Source organism: Ambystoma mexicanum, chromosome 2p (genome assembly GCF_040938575.1).
Source record: "Ambystoma mexicanum isolate Mex_15411 chromosome 2p, UKY_AmexF1_1, whole genome shotgun sequence".
NCBI classification, from domain to species: Eukaryota; Metazoa; Chordata; class Amphibia; order Caudata; family Ambystomatidae; genus Ambystoma; species Ambystoma mexicanum.
This window is the reverse complement of record NC_090923.1, coordinates 1,199,728,556-1,199,745,889: the sequence shown is the minus strand read 5'-3', so window position 1 is coordinate 1,199,745,889 and position 17,334 is coordinate 1,199,728,556.

The following is a 17,334-nucleotide window of genomic DNA, read 5'->3' as shown; positions in this document are numbered from 1 at the left end:
TCCACTATTCCACTAATTGGTGAATTTCATAGGAGTATGTCATATAAAGGAAGAGAATGCTCTGCAGAAATACTAGTGGCTAAAAAGTGAGCATCACTCTTAGGTTGGGACGAACAAAGAAAATTGGGAGTTCGCATCCAAGCGAGTGCCGTGGAACTGGTTACTATTGCAGAGATTGAGGACAAATGGTCGAAAGAATTCCCCAAAGTCTTTACTTCAAAACTGGGAAAACTGAACAACTTTGAACATGACATGGGGCGTGGCTAACCAGCCATGGTGTAGGACGTGCCCTCCTGAAGCTGCTCCTGGTGATCCGACGATCCGAAGATCCACGCACAAAAATGACTTGTGTACTCTATAAATGATGGCAAATACGTCGGAAGGTGTGCCCCACAACGACTGAAAGAGACAAGTAAATCGGGTGAAGCTTCACAGAGATTTGGAACTTTTAAGTTTGTTGCTCCGTGGAAAAGAAGATATACAAAAGGGCGGACAACAAAGGGACCGAAGCCCCGACCGCGGAAACAACTGAGCCGAGCTGTGGAGATTAAGCAGAGGGCTGCTCCGTGGCATGGTGCCTGATCGACCATATGTCCAGAGCAGCGTTTGGCTATAAAAAGCACCGCTGAGTCAAATTTCAGTCGGCTGCAGGACCGTGTGCGTAGGATTGAGCACTGTGGCGGATACTGTACCCGCGCGCTGAGGACTTTTTGAACGCTCTAGCTGAAAGGATACAAAGCTATTTATATGCATAGCATTGATGGAGCTGCGAGACGTGTGGTGGGCCGCGCAGCTGGCTGGATACATTCTCGCCCGTAAATCATATAAGGAGGCGGAGGCAAGTTATTGGATGCAACGACTTCCTGCTTTCGTGTTATAACACAAATGTAATCTCTGGACTATACTGTGTAGCGGAGGCAGCAGCCGCGCCGTGAGAACTTGTTGATACAATCAGTAGCAGATTTGCAGACACGAACAGCGTGTCCGGGACAGCCTCAGAGCGGACGACAACACATAGCAGTGTGGAAGCCGCGCTGGGGAAGAGGAGCCAGCGAGGCTAAATGGATGCATGCTGGAACGAAACTGAGGCTGGATACCGAGAGTGACGGCTGCTAGCCACTGTGTCCGGCAAAAAAGTACCCTGCAAGCACGAAACCCTGCAACAGTGCCCACGGAAATCGGATGCCAGGAAGAGAGGAAGAACCTTCCTGGGAGACGCAGGCTCAAGCCACTGATTTGGTACTGATGCCTCATGATATAGAGGGGCGTATGGAGTTGGACACCGTGTGAACCTTGAGGCGCACTGGTGGTAGAGACAGGAATACATCTAATGGCCCTGAGGATTGAATGGGCTGGCCATTGAGTGTCACGGCTGGGGAGCATGGCATTCAGGGTCGAGCAGGGTTACTGATGGTATTGGTGGGACCTTACTGTCATTGTGTCAGAAGGAATCATTGCCTCGCATGTGCAACCAGCTGAAAGGAGGAAGGGAGGGCCTTCCGGATTTGTTTTAGGACATAGGCCTGAGCCGAGCTGTATGTGGGGAAGCACAGAGGCTTGCAAAACACATGTTCTAATCATAGTGGGGCACGGAAGGCACCGACCAGAACGCTTTCCTGATATATTGGACAGCACAAGCGCCCCACACGACTAAGTTTACAATGGTGCTCAAAGGGCAATGGGAGCCGGCTCTACTACCTTGCAGGGGAACATGCGCCTGGGGAACTGAACTATCTTGATTACCACCCCTAGGAGCTCTCTGAGGGGGACGCTCCCGGGCCCGAACTGGCCTGGTGGCGTCACAGAAACAAAGGGAGATGGAACTCGTACGATACGAAGGGACCGGGCCTGGACACACAGACAGGGTTGCATGATGTCGGTGAAAGGACTCGGGACCAAGAGTAACAACCCACAATGGAGGTCTTTGCCAAGACGCAACGGACTTCCACTGCCCCGACACAAAGCCCAGCGACAGCCTCTGCGGACGGCACTCCAGAGGGAGACAACCACCAGGTGCTAGCAGCTATAACAGAGCTAAGAACCACATGGGGGACAGCAATGGCAGACCTACGAATGGCTCTGGAGAACAAAATAGATGCAGTAGGAATAGAAGTCACCCTGCTGCGGCAAGATGTCAGAGCCCTGGCAGAAAGAACGAGTGGTCTGGAGAGTGCGTGAAAACCAACACAGAAACCAGCACAAATAATGCTAAGGAGGTCCACATACTAAAGCAGCAGGTGGCTAATCTTGAGAACCGAGCAGAAGCAGCGGAAGGAAGGGCAAGATGGAACAACATCTGTGTGGTCGGCTTGCCAGAGGGAGAAGAAGGCCAGGACCCCACAAACTATGTGGAGAATGTGATCCTGCAGGAGATAGGAGCAGACAAGCTCTCACAAGTGTTAACTGTTGAACCAGCACACCGGGCCCTGATGAGGAAACTGCGGCCCGGGGTCCCTCCTAGAGCGATTATTGCGAAGATTCTGAATTATAATGATGGGGAGAAGATTTTGGAGTACTTTCGTAAAGGTGGAACGATAGAAAGGGCATCTACCAACATCACGGCATAGCCGGATTGCACAATGTTGGTGCAGAGACAGCGATACAGCTATGTGGCGGTCAAGAGGAGACTGCGCATGGCTGGGATCAATGCTTTGTATCCTGCGAAGCTAAACGTTCTGCATAAAAGCAAAGCGTTCCTTTTCGATACCCCAGAAGAAGCGGCGGCATGGCTGGACCTGCAGGGCTGTCCGGAGCAAGATGAGGAGCGGGATCACGAGAAGCATGATAAGTGAGGTTGCATTATGAATACTGGGGTGATAAGCGAGGGGGGAGCCCCAGCAAGAGACTGTGGAACATTCAAATTGTATTATGCCACTTTTGGACTTATTGATCCTGTTGGACTGGAATATAGAGAATGAATGCATAAGTTGACTGGGAAGCATTATGCGTTGTGTACTTGTAGTAAACAGGAGCAGCAGAACGAAGGCAACCTACCCCCCCAGGAGTTAGTAGTAAGACAGCCACTAGGGCGGCTTTACCCTGCTGGGCTGCGAGTACGGGCTATTGCCAGAAAGGGCTAGATACGGGGGAGCCTTAGATCCAGGGATGGAGCTGGGCAACAGTTGGGGAGGGTGTTGTTAGGACAGGGTAGGGAGGTGGGAGGGAGGGAGGGAGGTTGGGGTGTTTGTGTTTTTAGTTAAGGGGAGTTTGAGTTGGGAAACAAGCCTATATAGATGGGGAATACAATCGTATTTGGACTGCATGAGTGGGGGAGGAGTGGGACTCTGACAAGTCATGGGAGACCTTAAAATAATTACTTGGAATTTCAGGGGGCTCAATAGCTACTTAAAAAGGAATAAGGTTATGCTATATCTGCGGAGGCAGAAAGTAGACATAACCTTGCTGCAGGAGACGCACCTGACGCAAGATAAAATGGAGATGATTGGGAAGAAATGGAAGGGGTCGGTGGTCGGCTCATCTTATTCAGCTTATGCCAGGGGAGTGATTATCTGGGTGGTGCCACAGGTCCCATTTCAGCTGTTACAGACAATAGTTGAGCCGGATGGCAGGATGGTCATGATGAGGGGATTGGCGGAAAATGGGGAGATAAGCATTATAAATACGTATGCCCCGAATCAAAACACGGCTGCATATTTTAGAACCCCATGTAACAACCTTAGCATTTGTGTGGGGAGCGAGGTGATCTGGGGGGGAGATTTCAATTGTGTACTAAACCCTAAGGTTGATGGATCAGATGGGAAAATGGATAGACCCGCCTCAGCGCTGCAGACATTGTTGGATGACTTTGGGTTTGGAGATGTGTGGAGGTTGCGACACCCCCAAGAGAGGCAATATTCGCATTATTCTGCCCCGCAGCAATTACATACAAGGTTGGACTATGTCTTCGTCACACAAGGGATAATGACTGAAATCATGCAAGCGGAATATAAAGCGAGGGTCCTCGCAGACCACCGCCTCTGATCATCGGGTGGCAATATCGACCCCCGAGAGTGAGGATTCTGACATTGCGCCTCAGAGCAGAGGCGCTAAAGGACCCCTTCTTTAGAGAGGATATGAGGGAAGAGATCGTTAACTACTTTGAGACAAATACTGGTAGCGTGGACTTGGCAGGCACGTTGTGGCAAGCCTTTAAAGTTGTGATGAGAGGGGTAGCCATAGCAAAATCCAAAGGATTACAGGGAGGGATCCTGGCTGACCTGCGGGAAACTGAGGGAGAATTCGAAAGGGCACTAAAGGGGGGAAATAAGGAAGACACCAAACTGATACTCAGGCTTCAACAGAAATGTGCTCGGCACTGGGAAAGACTGTGTAACCTTAACTATAAAAAAATATATAGAGGGACAGCATGCGGGAGGGGATAAACCAGGAAGGATCTTGGCATGGCTATATAAGAGTGAAACCCCCAGACCTACGATCAGAACAATAACGAGGGAAGATGGCAGTATAGTCGATACCCAAGAAGGAGTTAACCAGGAGTTTGCAGACTATTGCAGGCTACTATATGGAGAAGACGGGGAGAGTAATTACGAGATGATAGCGGAAACATTGGAGGATATAGGATTGCCGCAGATCAGTGCGGAGGAGAGGGAGGAGCTAGATGCACCGATTACTTTAGAAGAGTTGGAAGAGGTGGTGAGACAGTTGCCCACTAGCAAGACTCCGGGGGCTGATGGACTCCCAATTGAATTCTATAAAATATTTAAGGGAGAGGTGCTACCTCTGCTTTTAGATATGTTGAATGAGGCATATGAGCTGGGCAGACTGCCAGAGTCACTTAGGGAAGCGATTATAATACCGCTTCCTAAACCTAATAAACCTGGGCATAGCTGTTGTTCGTACAGGCCCCTATCAATGCTAAATCAAGATAGCAAAATACTGACAGTCGTCCTGGCATGTAGATTGAGGAGGGTTATTGGCAAATTAATACATCCTGACCAGACGGGCTATGTCCCGAACAGGAACATATCTAATAACCTCAGACGACTCCACCACGTTATTGAGCATGGGAACGATAATGACGGTGAATTGGCGATTGTATCATTAGACGCAATAAAGGCCTTCGACTCGGTCAAATGGCCATGGCTGTTGGCGGCCTTGGCGGGCTATGGAATGGGGCCTGGATATTTACAGTGCTCAAAAATGTTATATAGTGAACCGTTGGCCAGAGTTAAAACAGGAGCAGTGATATCCAAAAGATGGCAACTCCGCAGGGGTACCAGACAAGGATGTCCATGGTCCCCTATGCTCTATATATTGGCCTTGGAGCCCCATGCGATATATTTGAGGCACAAATATGATACGATAAGTATTGCTGTGGGAGGGGAACGACAACTAATCTCCCTATATGCGGACGACATGCCGTTGTACTTGCCACACCCGGAGGAGAATCTTCTATACATCTTGGAAGTGATGGGTTGTATAGTGGTGAACCCTCAGAAATCTAGCATGTTCCCACTGGGTGGATACAAAGGGATCCCATTGAAACGACTACCGGTGTTACAGATACCATGGGAGGTTAGCACATTTCGCTATTTGGGGATAGATATATGCCACACGTTGGAAGAGGAGCATAAGTGCAATACAGAGGTAGCCATTAAAAAGATTGAAAATTGCATGAGGTTTTGGGTGAAGCTGCCTTTAGCAATGATGGGACGGGGGGCAATGTTGAAGATGGTGGTTTTACCTAGGCTTCTGCACTACTTTGGGAATATACCACACTTGATACGCAAAAAGTTCTTTGTTAGATTGGATAGTATGTGTAGGGATTTCCTTTGGCATGGCACACTGAATAGAGTGGCCCTCTGGAAGCTACAGAATTTCTATGAGAGAGGGGGTATAAAACTGCCTAACTATGAAGTTTATTATATAGCTAGCCAGCTGCAACATGTGGCTAAATGGCTCTCAGGGGAGGTGACCTCAGAGTCCAGGCTGTTTGGACAAGACTGTGCCCCATTCTATTTAAGGGAGATCATGTGGCTTCCCAAGACAGTAATGGAAGGGCGCCCCAAGATGATGATACTTGGGTGGATGATGTGGCGTAGGGCTTGTCGGATGATGAAGAGCCCATCCCCGTGTTCCCCACAGGTATCATTGGTAGCACTAGCGGGGGAAGAGAAGCAACTGATGATGACAATCAGAAACCACTGGAAACCTGTTGGGATAGCAACAATGGGTGATGTTTGGCAAGAAGGGACTAAAGCAGATTTTGAGGCGTTGAGGGGGGAAACGGGGTTACATATAGGCAAATATATCACGTATCATAGAATGGTGCAGAGAATCAAGAGGACATGGCCCGAAGTGGTGCTGGAGGCAGAACCGGATGTCACCATAGATATAATCTATGACCTAGCAAAGGGGGGACATGAGATATCCAGAATATACGAGATGATGATGTCTAAAGTAGGAAAGGAGGTAGTACAACTGAGACAAGACTGGGAGGCGGAAGTGGGAGCCCCGATGGATGATGGGATGTTGGAACGAGCCCAAGGGTACCATAAGATGGTGTTGAGGAATGCAAGATTAAAGCAGATACAACTGTATATTACGCATAGGGCGTATATGACGCCCCAGAAGATAGCTAGGTTTAAAAACGTGGGACGGCAAGCATGCCCCAAATGTGATGAAGAGAATGCTGGTATGGTACATAAGTTCTGGTCATGCGCGGTCATTGAGCGTTTTTGGAGCGAAGTGCACACAGACTAGCAGAAAGAGGTATTAAGATTGTAGTTGATACAGTGTGGGCCTGCTTATTAGGGGGGTTCACTAGACCACAAAAACACAAGCACGTGAGCAAACTAAAGGACCTGGCATATGTGCTAGCAAAGAGAATTGCTATGGGGTGGAAGACATGCCATAGACCACGACTAGAGGTATGGTGGAAAGATTTACAGAAATGGGCTGAGGCAGAAACCATGGTAGGGCAAGAATCAAGTAGTCCTGTGGGGGAGAAAGAGACAGAGACCCTGATGGCCTGGAAAATATTAATAGCAGAGTTATTTGGGTCAATATGAGACCCGACGGAACCCATGGCAGAGGACACCCTGTCACAAGATGCAGGAACAGAATGTGAGAAAGAGTAGGCTCGAAAAGGGGGAAGGGATAAGTGGTGCAGTGAATATAATTCAGTGATGCATAATTGAAATGTTACCATATGCACCGCAAGTGTGGTTTGTATTGTTTGTGTGAATAAACTAATAAAAACATTTTTTTTAAAAAAATCTTTGAACATGACATCAAGTTGAAAAGGAGTGCACAACCTGTGGTGCACAAAGTGAGGCCTGTGCCCCTGAAATTGCGGCAACAACTTCGAAAAGAGCTTGATGATTTGACTCAAAAAGGTGTCATTCAGGGCACCGAGTTACTCTCTCCTGTAGTAGTTGTCACCAAGAGCAACAGAAGTTTGAGGCTTTGCATAGACCTCAGAGAACTCAACAAAAACATCTTCATTGAAAGACATCCTCTGCCTGTTATATCGGAGACTCTAGCTACCCTAGGACAACCTAGCTGGTTCTCGGTGATCGACCTATCTGCAGCTTGTCAACAACTGTCAACATGTCACAGCTTTCGTCACCCCAGAAGGGACTTTCAAGTACCTGCGCATGCTGTTTGGCTTGGCATCGGCTGCCTCAGTTTTTCAAAGGGTTATGATATGATAGTCTATTTATATAGCGCCTATCCACAGTGTGTTTCAAAGCGCTTCAAGGCAAGGGAGGGAACAAGGGAAAATACAAAGACATTCTTACAGGCCATGAACAGTAAGGATGTGAAATTAACTATCGTATTCGGCCTGACGACATTTCAGATAGTGCAAGAGCTAAGACATAGATAAGAAAGGGAGGGGGAGAGTGGGAAGGAAATGGAAACAGACAGGCGACTACCCTGCTAAGCCTGACAACATTTCTGGTAGAGCCAGAGAAAAACATGGAGGAAGTACTTAAGGGTCTTAATAATGTTTGTGTTTCAAGATGATATAGTGATTTATGCTGATTCTGAGAGTGAACATGATTGTGTGTTGAAGTGTGTTGCAGAGACTGAAAGAAGCTGGACTTACGGTACAGAGGAAGAAATGTAGAATTGCCCTCAGGGAGGTGTAGTATCTAGGACACAAAGTGTCTGGTCAAGGGGTATCACCAAAAACCAATCTGGTAGAGAATATTTGTGGAGTGCCTGTCCCGACTGATAAAGACTAACTTAGATCTTTCATGGGGACGGCGGAATTCTACCACAAATGTGTTGATAGGTTTGCCACCATTTCCTCACTCTTAAGAAATTTGGTGGTTTTGTGAGTGGGAGGAAGACAGTACTCATGGTGGATGCCAGTCTATCAGGTTTCGGTGCTTCACTTTGCCAGATAGACTCGGGGAAGGAAGCACATGTGATAGCGTTTCCAGGTCTTTGAGAGAAACTACTCAGTTATAGAGAGAGAGGCCTTAGCTGTTTACTGGGCCATTCTGTATTTCAGATTTTTCCTTTGGGGACAGGAGTTCCAAATTAAATCCGATCACAAACCATTAGTACAACTGTTGAGTAGCAATGATTGGGCCAAAGGAACTCCAGATGGATGGTAGGATTACAGGGCTATAATTTCAAGATGAGTTATACACCTGGCAGGGATAATGTGGTGGCCGACTGTTTATCCAGGCTCCCTACAGAGAATGCTGAAGATGTCACAGGAATGGTCAATGAGGAAGACATGACCATTTCGGATGTGGCTGCATGTGCTGTGGGGAGAGAGGAATGGTTTGAAGCAGATACAGGAGACACAATACTATCTAGAGTGAAGGAATGGACAAGAGGTGGGTGGCTCAACACAGAAGCCTTAGATAGAAATTGTGATCGCTACCATGAAGTTAAGTTGGAGTTAAGTTTGTCTGAAGATGGGGTAAAATTGAGCAGAGGTTCTAAGATAGTTCCTCCTTCGAGCATTAGATCCCGTTTGGTCAATTTGGCTCATCAGGGTCACTTGGGCATGAGCGGCACCAAAAGACGTATCAGACAATCATATTGGTGGCCTGGTATGGACAGTGAGGTAGAGAAGAGAATTCGGGGTGCAAAGAATGTGAAAATACAGACAAAGGCAAGATTGTCAGGGAAGTTCCCCTTAGTCCTGTTCAAGTTCCCAGTGAACCGTGGAAGAAACTTGCAGTAGACATAATTGGTCCCATTCAAGGATTGGGTGATGGGTTTAAGTTCATGGTGGTGTTAGTTGACTATCACTCCAAATGGCTAGAATGAAAAGCTTTAAGGGAAGCCACTACCAATGAGTTAGTTTCATTTTTTGAGGAAGTATTTTATAGGGAAGGTTTTCCCACAGAGATCATCACAGATAATGGAGTGCAATTCTGCTAAGACAAAATGAAGGAGTTCTTGGGGTGTTTTGGCATTTAACATCTACGGACCGCATTGTACCATCCAAGGGCAAACGGGTTAGTGGAAAGAGCGAACAGGTTTGTTAAAGGAGGGATACAGTTGGTGCTTTGTTCGGGTTTAGAGTGGTCTGAGCTGTTAAAAGAAATGGTCTGGAGCTACCGCACGACACCTCATTCCATCACTAAAATCTCACCGTTTGCGTCTTTGAAGGGCCGGCAACCAGACACAAGGTTGTGCCCAGATGGTTAGAAGTTGCTGGATGTGTGGAAGTAGACAAGCAGGAAATAATGAAGTTAATTGCTGACGCCCAAAATGAATTCAGACAAAGATTTAATTCCACTTTCAAGGTTAAAGATGTGGAGTATGTAGTGGGAGATTTAATATTGATAAAAAATAAACGTTTTGGGTTGAAATGTTTGGAAAGCAAGTTTCTAGGTCCCAAAAAGATTACAGCCATACATGGAAGTGTGGTCATACTTGAGGGTGGTGAGTGCTGGTCAAAATCCAAATTGGTCAAAAGTACAACTATTCCTGGTGGTGAAGAGTTGAATGAGGATAAAGTCGATTGTGAGAATAATGAGGAACAGGGAGAGGGGTTATGGCAATCTGTCAAGGAAAGCACTGAAAATACGAGCTCAGCATTGAAACATCCAACAAGAGGACAAAGAAAATACCCAACCGTTTCAAAGACTTTCATCTTGAATCATTTTATTATTGAGTTTTCTTTTGCATTTAAGGAGGGAGGTTTGTTATGTTCATATGTATTCCAATGAGTGTGCGTATTCTTTTCTCCCTCAAGGTTCATTGTGATGTACATGCATTCCATACTGTGTGTGCGGTTTGTGTTCCAGATCGTGCTCGAGCATATTCGAACAGTGTCAGTTTAGCGTTGTTTCTTTGCCCTGCAGTAGTGTCTGCTGCCTGCTCCATATAACCTAATAAATAACTTTAAATCCCTATTCTGGCATCCATACTTTCTTAACACTCTCCTTTTGCCTCCGGTCAACTCTCCTTTTTCCCCCCTTGTCCAAACTCTCCTTTCGCCTTCTCCTCTGTTTGCTCCTCCTCTTCCCGCCAACTCTCCTTCTCCTATCCTCCCTACAACATTTTTTCTTTTTTCAACCAAATCTTTATTGAACAGTTGGCACAAACAATTCAAGAGCTTCTTATCGGTTCGTAGTTCCAATAACAACTTTTCATTTGCACAATCTCTGAACTATACAATTAACAGTTTTGTAATTCAACCCCTTGTCTCATTCGATCTGTATCTCATGTGTTTGATACCCCCTGTCCACCTTCACAGGTCCTTTCCTTGCTTAATGTAATGGGTACTGGTATTTTTCGTATCGCTGTCACTTCACTTTCTGGAAGACTGTCTAGTAGCTTCAGTCTTTTTTGGGATGTACTTTTGGCTCCGGTCCTTTAGAGCATAGTTTATAAAGGGTGACTAAGTCCTGTTAAATTGTTTGTTGTTGCCATTTACAACCGCAGTTCATATTTTTACATGCTAAAGACCTCCCATAGAACCATTGGACTTCTGGTGGGCCCTCTTTTTTTCCCCATTGCTGTGCTATGCACCGTTTTGCACACAATAAAAAGCTGGAACATAGAGCGCCTAACCCTGGTGGTGGTATGCTGAGGAGAGCTAGAGCTGGGATATACCTATTATTTCACCAATTCACAATATTACTTCTTGCCAGAGGTTCCTGAGCTGCGGACAGTCCCACCATATGTGAATTGTTGTCCCCTACATCTCACTGTGTCTCCAACTTTGCGGTCACATCCTATTTAACCTCTGTGAGGTGTTATGCCATATATAAATGACCTTATTTTGCAGTTCCTGATTCTCAACACTTTTGTGATTCTTGAATATATCTTTTATTGCTGTTGCCCATTCTTCCTTGGTACATTTTCTACCCATGTCTCCTTCCCATTTGTCCCTTGATACTACCCGACCTTGGTTGTCACTGTTTATCATTAATTTGTAGATGGCTGATATGAGGCCTTTGTTTGTGATCGGGTGCTTATAAGTGTTTCACAGTTGGTGAGTGATCTTGTGTCTCCCTCTTTTATATCTTGCTGTATTGCCCAATGTCTTATCTGTTGGTATGCAAATATGTCTGTTTTTTGGAGTCAAATTCTCTTCAACATTTTTCAGCGGATTTAATGTGACCTTCAAATAGGTCTCCTAGTTTCACTGCACCCCTCTCTATATTCTAAATCATGTGTGTTCTATTCCCATGGTGAAAGCTGGGTTCCTAAAAAGTGCAGTTAGTGGGTAGAGCCAGGGTACTAAGTTACCCTGTTTATTGATTATATACCAGAATTCTAGATTGTATTTCATGATTTTGTTCTTTCATGGTGATTATCCATGGTTGCATCCAGATGTATTCCCCAGCTACAGCTTGCACCATTTGCACACAGACCTTTTCTGTGTCTGTCCTTCCTCACTGTGCCAGCATCCTCAGTTGGGCTGATTGAAAATACCTCATAATGTGCAGGCAGCCTAGCCCCCCCAGATGCTTATTATGAAATAGTGAGCATCTGCTTATTTCCGACTTTTTCCCCTTCAACACATATTGCAGGATGGCCACACGTTCACCTTTCAGCATGGCCATAGGCACTGAAATGGGGAGGGTCTGGAACATATACAATAATCTTGGTAAGTTATTCATCTTCACCAGCGCTATTCTCCCTAGCCATGAGATATAGTCCTCTCCCTTTAATTAGGTCATTTTTAATCTAATCCACTAGTAGTGGGTAGTTTGCCTTGTATAACTGGTGGTGACACAGCGTTAAGGCTATTCCCAAGAATCCAATTGAGATTTTAGCCCACCTGAATGGGGTAGTTCTTTCTTTCTGCCAGGAATGATAAGTTTACATTCTTGGACTTTTAGCAGTTCTCCAAAGTCAATGCATCCATCTCATGCATTATTCCCCTAACCTATTGGACAGGATTCCTCATGGCCATTATCACATTGTCTGCAAATAAGCATATCTTATGCTCAGTGTTGGCCGATTTGACCCCTTTAATATCCTGATTCTTCTTATTCTTTGCGTAAAAGGTTCCATAACCATAGCCAAAAGGAGTTTTGATCAGGGACACCCTTGTCTGATTCCCCTGCATATCTCAAAGGCTCTTGATAGCACCCCATTCTTTATTCCGGGTTTCTATAATTTGCCTCCACCATCCTCCTGAAATGTGGTCCTAACCCCATTTTCTGCCGGTCTTTGAAAATGAATTCCCAATTTACGCGGTCAAACTCCTTCTCAGCGTCCAGTGTCATCAGAAGAGTTGGCCCCTTTACATTTGCTCCGATTGTCTTGTCCACTGTGTGTATTATTGATCTTATATTGTCATATGCATTCCTCTCCTGGATGAACCCTGATTGGTCTGGTGATATTAAGGACAGGAGTACCCCTTCCAAAGTTGATACCAACATTCTTGTGTATATATTTGCACCCAGATTGATGAGTTATTGGTCTGTAGGAGGAGCTCAGCGGGGGGTCCTAACCTAGTTTGGGGATTAATGTAATGTGGGCCATTTCCATTGAGGCTGATATCTCACCTCTCACCCTAGACTTGTTAAATAGTTCTGCGAGATACAGACAAGGTGCTGGCCAAAAGTGTTAGAGCATTGCCATGAAACCATCTGCTGTGGAACGTTTGAGGTTTTAGCTTGTTCTTGTGGTAGTGTAGGACCTTTCCAGCTGGGCAAATATAGTCCCTTTGTTCCTTACTTTCACATGGTTCCTCTTTGTATAGGTTCTCAAAGAAGTTGTGCATGACCCTTTTTTTGTCCTGCTATGTTATAGTTGAGTTTGTATCCAAGTCCATTAGTTTCTCTATAAAGAACTTTTGTTATTTAGTTTTTGAATGGCTCACTAGTATTGTGCCTGCCTTTTTGCTGTGGTTTTAGGACTGTTTATTTGGAAGTATTTTGCTCTCTAGAGTTCTATTTAGGAGATGAGCCAATTGCCCTCTTGCCTGTGTTAATTTTCATGCTACCTTGGTGGACCCTGTGGCTTTGTGTATTCTTTCTAGATCCTGATCTCCCCTTCTTTGTGCTTCTCTCAGCTCCTTTGATAACTCTATTTTCTGATGTTTGTTAATCTGCTTAGAATCACAATCTGTGCATAGTCCGATATCCAGTGGTCACTGCAGAGTATTGCATTTTGTTTTTCGTAGTCGAAAAGGGGACGTCGACAAGGCGTGTCTGTAACACTATCCCTATAGTGACGTGCAGTGTACCCACAATCCCTCATGCGTCCAGGTCCCTCCGATTGTTTTTTTCCGCCCAGATATTGGTCGCCTATACGCGGAGCTCTTCGATAGACATTGCAAAAAAAAAAATGTACTCGACCTTTGGTCGCCCTTAACTTATATTATTACTTACATCCCTCCTTTGACGTCGTAGCTGCAAAGCTGTTCACCGCTGATCAAGATTTCTGACGACGGTGCCTTCGACAGAGGAGGTTGTTGAGCGTTCGCCGAACACGTGGTCTGGCCTCGACGGCCAAATACAGTAGAGAGAGTGGGGTTGTGGGACATTTATTGTTTCTCTTTGAGAATGCCTTTCCCTTTCCCCTCCCTTTCCTTCGGGGTTGTTGTCACATGCAATCTGTTCCTCAGCTATGGAGAGGACACCCTTTAAGAGATTAAGAGAAGGACCTCAGGAGGATCCCAGGGCCAAGTACCCCAGGCTGTTTGATCCCCCCCCAAGAGGATGTAGATTTATATGACCTCACTGGAGAGGACCCCCTCTTTCAGGAGGATGACGAATTCTGAGGCAATGAAGGGGAACAAAACTTAGAGGAGGAAGGTTTTGAAGACAACCCGGATATGGCTGATGGGGGCTTCGGAGAAGACCCAGAAGAAGGTGCTTCACAGCCCTGGCAGTCTACATCAGCGTTTTCAAACCCTGAAGCCATAAACCTGTACCCACCCAAAGACTCACCTATTAGGAATACATCTCCTATAGACGATCAACCTACCTTTAATGCACTCCTACACAAGGGAGCAGCTCATTTCGAGATCGGGACCGGGGGAAACTTCTCCTGACATCGACTTTGTAGAAAAGATCATTAAGGAGAAACCCCCTGCCAGCCCAAACCATTCCCCTCCTCGCCTCAGTAAAGAGACAAATTATTCCTTCACTATCCACTCCCGCGTTGATCAGAGGGGTCAACCCGGGGATAGAAAAATTATTTAGTCCTTCTCCATCAGACCCATTATACTTCAGGGGGCACTCTGTACCAGACTCCTTAGTGGTGACAAATACCAGGAAGAGAGCAGGGGTCTCGCTGTCAACTAGCGAGGCACCACCAGATAAAGAGGGTAAAAAATTGTATGCCCTAGGAAAGAGGATTACAGCCTCAGCTGCCTTTTCCGCAAGAATTAGCAACAACAACTCTTTGCTGGCAAGTTACGCAAATGCACAATGGAGCAAACTACGTAAGGACATTGAGGAGGTACCCGAACCCCTATCTACTCGCCTTCTAGCCACGGTGACTGAAGGGACCTTAGTCAACCAAAGCAGCATTAAAAATACTCTGGATGCTGCAGGGACGGCTGGGCGTTCCCTAGTCCAAGGAATCCTACTCAAATGCCATGTATGGCTACGTAATTCAGGCTTTAAGCCTGAAACACAAGCATATCTTATTAACAAACCTATAGAAGTTGCAAACCTCTTTGGTAAGGCGGTGGATGAGGCACTAGAGACCGCAAAGAAGGAATTTGACACAATCAAGACACTAGATCAAATTTTAAGGCCTCCCAACAAACGTGGTTATGGCAACAAACGTTTTTTTCGAGGCCAACGCCAGCAGCAACAACAGCAGCAGCAATACTCTGCAGGTAACTGGTCCTCTAACCAAGGCACCAGTGGACAATATAACCAAAGAGGACAATGTCGTGGCAAGGGAAGAGGTCGGGGTCCCACCCCTAGAGGTTCCCAAGCCACCAACACCAAATGACTCAAAGATTCGGGTCCCCTCCCATGCTTCGCCGGTCGGGGGCCGGTTAATATCCTTTCTTCCAGCATGGGAGGGTATAACATCAGACCGCTGGGTACTATCAACCATAGCCCAAGGCTACTGTATAGAATTCAACAGTTCCCCTATGTACAGACCCCCAAGGGGACAACGCATGTCGCCAGAACACCTCGCCATCCTTCAAGAAGTGGAGCAACTACTAGAAAAAGGAGCTATAGAGATCGTGCCTCTATCCCAGGTAACGGAAGGTATTTATTCAGTGTACTTCCGTGTACCCAAAAAGGACTTAACCATGCGCCCTGTACTAGATTTGCGCCCAGCGAACAAATTTGTCAAACCTCAAAAGTTTCATATGGTGACTCTACAGAACTTAGCAGCCTGGCTCCTGAGATCATAGAATTTGGACATTTACAACTCCCGCTGAGATGCATGGACATTCTCAGGGAGGCTAGAAAGCCTAACACTCGTCACTGTTATTCTAGCAAATGGAAACGATTTGTCATCTGGTGTAGGGGAAGTAGCATCAACCCAGTTGACTGCTTTCCCACACAAATTGTTCTGTACCTGACTCACCTACTAGACTTAGGCTTGGTGTTTAACTCTATTAAAGTCCATTTAGCTGCACTTTCCGCATACACCACTTCCCTACTTAAAGTGTCATGGTGGAAAGTCCCAGTTATTAAAGCCTTCATGGAAGGAGTGAAGAGGATCCACCCTCCCATAGCTAACCCCACTCCCGGATGGGACCTAAATGTGGTACTAACCAGGCTCATGGGGTCTACCTTTGAACCCATGCACAAAGCAACACTTAAATACCTCACTCTTAAGACTGCTTTTCTAATAGCTATCACCTCCATTAGGAGAGTAAGTGAACTACAAGCGCTTTCTGTACTAGACCCCTTTGTTACAGTTCACAAGGATAAGGTGGTTCTACGCACACATCCTAGGTTTGCACCAAAATGTATCTCTAAATTCCATGTCAACCAGTCAATAGAACTACCAACGTTCTTTCAAAATCCTTCAAACTTAGGTGAGAAGAGCCTGCATACATTGGATGTTCGCAGAGCAGTGATGTTTTATATGGAAAGAACTAGACCACTGAGAAAGACTAATCAGTTCTTTGTCTCGGTGGCAGCAGGAAGAGAAGGAGATGCAGTTTTGAAATCCACTATTTCTAGATGGATTGTACAATGTATCACTCTGTTACACTCTTGCTAAGTGAGAACTACCCTTCAAGCCAAGAGCACACTCCACTCGAGGCACCGGGGTTTCCATAGCTTTCATTGCAAATGTCCCTCTTGAGTCCATTTGCAAACCGGCAACCTGGAATTCTGTCCACACCTTTACAAAACACTACTATCTAGATGCCCACTCTAGATCTGATTTCCAGGTGGGGCAAGCCGTATTAAGACATCTTTTCTCTACTGTTCCTTCTCACAACCCACCTCCAACTCCGGGTACTGCTCGCTAGTCTATGCACAGCATGTGGTCTAAGCAGATTAACAAACATCAGAAGACAATGCATTACTTACCATAAAAGCATTTCTGAGGGTTGCATCTGCTTAGATTCACATGTGCCCACCCTTCCTCCCCGCTCGGATGGAAGGAACATAGACTTTCTTCTATATATCTCTTTTCTGTACTCACTCACGTCTAATAGGCTCTCTCAGGGCAGAAAGAAATACAAAGAGAGGGACCTCGACGTGTGAGGGATTGTGGGTACACTGCACGTCACTATCGGGATAGTGTTACAGACACGCCTTGTCGATGTCCCCTTTTCGACTACGAAAAACAAAATGCAATACTCTGCATTGACCACTAGATGTCGGACTATGCACAGCATGTGAATCTAAGCTTAAGGTATCTCCTATCGCCCCTCCCTCTCTTTCATGAGTGTTCTTCGCCTCTAGATAGCTTTGTATCTCTTTTTTCTATTACATTTCTAGTCCC